Source organism: Gavialis gangeticus, unplaced genomic scaffold (genome assembly GCF_001723915.1).
Source record: "Gavialis gangeticus isolate Ggan-Ray unplaced genomic scaffold, GavGan_comp1, whole genome shotgun sequence".
In the NCBI taxonomy this organism is placed as follows: Eukaryota; Metazoa; Chordata; order Crocodylia; family Gavialidae; genus Gavialis; species Gavialis gangeticus.
Window position 1 is genome coordinate 45665372 of NW_017728995.1, and position 3343 is coordinate 45668714.

General features: G+C 49.1%; 1 protein-coding gene across 4 annotated transcripts in view; it reads left to right on the plus strand.

Moving 5' to 3' along the window:
• The first annotated feature begins 2956 nt into the window (after positions 1–2956).
• The window catches only part of SPHKAP (SPHK1 interactor, AKAP domain containing), a 186516-nt gene continuing 186129 nt past the window's right edge, over positions 2957–3343 (plus strand). For 2 of the 4 annotated variants that reach the window (XM_019503604.1, XM_019503606.1), the window contains exon 1: positions 3199–3292. The gene's annotated coding sequence lies outside the window, so the exon portion shown is untranslated. Of the gene's footprint in view, positions 3042–3133; positions 3293–3343 lie in introns of those variants that run through there. The other 2 variants (XM_019503603.1, XM_019503605.1) reach the window with 2 other exon arrangements.

Below are 3343 nucleotides of genomic sequence, written 5' to 3' on the forward strand. Positions count from 1 at the left end.
CAAAGGGGGGGGGGGGGGGCGCTGGCCAGGCCCTTCAGAGTTCTTATGTGCAACGTGACTAAGTATTGCTACAAGAAGGACCGGGGTGGGGGGGTGGCAGGGGAGCGCAAATGCAAGCATAGGCTCCCAGACACCGGAAACCGACAGTACATCACTGGTCACACCTTAATACAAGTAATGATTGTATTAATACAATTAATGACTCCACTCTGGTTGGCAGTTCAGCTTACAGATAGAGCAAGCCACAGCAAAGTGGACTGGATCAAGTTGTGTGATGACCCGTGTCAGAGAAGGAAAGACTCTGCTGCTTGTATTCAGAACATTGCTAGCACACGGGTGTGCCCTACCTGTGGGTGGGACAGTCACTCGTGTATTGGACTCAGCAGCCAAAGAACTCATTGGCACATACACCATGCTCTGTAAAGAATGATGGTGAACCTTAATACAATTAATGATGTGATAAGGTAAGAAATAAGCCACAAAGTTACTACACAAAAACTACATAATAACTTTGTAGCTGGTTCCTATCACCCCATTAAACTGAATGTGTGGCCAAGGCTGGGGCTTCCAGCTGCAGGGTACACGCCATGACTGGGACCCCAGAGCAGATGACAGAGAAGTGCATGCTGCACCCCTGTGATTGGGAGCCCAGATCAACTGGAGGCTCCCAGCTGCAGGAACACATGATTCATGCTGCAGCTGGGAGCCCCATCAGCTAGGGGGCTCCCAGCTGCAACAGCACACCCCTAAACTGGGAGCCCCATCAGCTAGAGGCCTCCCAGCTGCAACAGCACACCCCTAAACTGGGAGCCCCATCAACTAGAGGCCTCCCAGCTGCAACAGCACACCCCTAAACTGGGAGCCCCATCAGCTGATGGGGTCCCTACCCCAGAAGCTTGCTACTTGCCAGTGGAAGGGGGTAGGGATTGTAATCCCAGTCTCCCCCTGCACCAGCAATAATAATGTTGGATCCCCCAATCATGCCTCCTGCCATGCACATGTCCATTAGATTCCCTCACACCTTCAATTGCATGTCTGCCAGGGGCCCCTTTTCCAGATTCATAAAATAAAATCTAGCCTACTTGAACATCTTGACAGTGCATTCAATGGTTCACTGAATGCTATATCCACATGAGTTAATGTTTTTAGGTAAACTTGAAATAGGAGCTACATTAGCAGGTAACAGACAGCAAAATTGCAGAAAAAGGATGGTTTGATTAGCTGACCATCAAGACTATTAAAAAGGAGAGAGGGTTGTTAATACCTGTGGAATGGAGAGTTTAGAAGGAATCAGATAGATTATAATGAGCCATGAAGTGATAGACTCCACAATGGCTTCCTGAATAGAAATGCTGCTGCCACTGCCAAGCAGTTACATTTAAACTTTCAGTAGAGCAGGAATTAAAGGGGAAGGGTGCAACTGCACTGCTGCACTCTCCCCTCCCCCCCTGGATCCATCTCTGGACACTGTGTGTGCAAAGTCAAGAGAGGCATGGAAGGATATGACTCTAGGAGTTGTAGAAACTCAGAAGAAGCGTGTGAAGAACTGCTCTAGGAAAAGACTTTGAGAGAAGGTAGGAGGCTGTGAAGATCAAGTGTTGAAAACAGTGTGGATAGAAGCAGAATGTCACTAAAACCTTTCAGATCCTGCCCAATTTTGGATCCATGCAAATTAAACCAGCTCAGTAAAGGTCTCCACCTGCTCCTGTTGCACCAAAGACACTCCAGAACCAGATCCTTAGTACTGCAGGCACCCGGCTCATTCTGGATCCAGCCAGCTTAGGTCTGAAGGTGCCATGGTCCCATGCTAAAATGGATGGCAAATGTAATCATAACTATAGTAGCAAATTATTTAACTTTGGTGCATGAGTACCCTAAACCCTGATTCAACAGACTCAGTATTATCAAAGCCAACTATGAAAACTCCCTAGAAAATAAACCAAAAAAAGTTACAATACCAGAGAAAAAAAAAGGCCAATCTCCTAAAACTGGCTTCGAAGCATGAGATTTAACCCCCCAAAATAAAGGGTTTGGTTCTGCTGGAGTCTTATTTTTGACCTTTTTAAACTTTACATTTTCAAAAATTTCTCCTTAGCCATGACAGCTTGAACTATTCTCCTTAAAAAAGATGTTCACTTAAATGACATGATTCCAGGACCTAGGGCCCTAAGATGATACACAAAATACTGAGAGATCTGCAATAAAGCCAGGACAGCTGGACTAACATGAATCCTGTTGCAATCATCCAATGTTTAGCCATTACTCTCTAAGAGTAGGAACATGTACAGCACAAAAAAAATCCTGACCTCTACTGCAGTGATCCTTTTATGTCAGAAAGATCTGTGAGCAATATGCTGTCTATCAGTAAACACAACATAACCCAGCTCTGGTGTCTCGATCTAATCCCATCTCATAATACTGAAATTTGGCAGTTGAACCAGCTTTAATTGATTACCTTGACTGAAATTTTTAAAGCAAAGGGATTTATACCCTCATTTAGGTTTTTTAACTGCTCATATGGCAGAACATACATTTTTAATAGAGACTCTGAATGATCGTTCTTGGACTATTTTCACATAGTAGAATTCAGACAAATGGCCAACAATTATTGGATCTACCAATGTCCTAGTGCTCTTGCATTGGATTATTGCAGCCACATGGGACATGTTGACTGTTGAGAGAACAAGTTGGGCTATAAGGGTTCAATAAAAGGGGATCCAGCAGGCCCTGGCCAACGCTTCTCAAGCAGGATGCTATGGCAGCCTGGGGGTCTTGAGATCCTGCAAGGTTGCTGTGGGGTGCTGCGCACCATTGGCGCTGTTAAGTGTGCAGACGTGAGTCACAAGATGTGGGAATCCAGAGCAGTCGCCTAACGCGGGGTAGGGTGAGCAGGGCACCAGCTCTGGGCACCAGACCTGCCCTCTTGAGAGTCTGGCACTGCACTGCGCCTGAGACACGCTTTTTGGCGCAGCGCTGCCCTGCCTGTCTGGAGGCACAGGGCGCCCGGAGCAAGCAGGTGCAACCCCGTGCCTAAGATAAAGGTATGGGAGGAGTGAACGGGGCACCAGGGGCAGTGCCAGGGAGTCCAGCCATGGGGATGCTGCCGCCTGAGCAGAGCGGGCTGACGCTGCTACAGCAGCAGCCGCCGCCGCAGCGGCCGCAGGCGAAGAAGGCGGCAGGGGCTGGCTCGGCCCGCGGGCAGCTTCTTCCCGCCAAGCAGCAGCAGCAGCAGCAGCAGCAGCAGCAGCACCCCGGGGCCGGCTGCTCCGAGGGCACCTCCCGGGGGCTGCAGGTCAGCGGCTGGCGCGGGGAGCGGGGAGGCGCGAGCGGCGCGGAGCCGAGG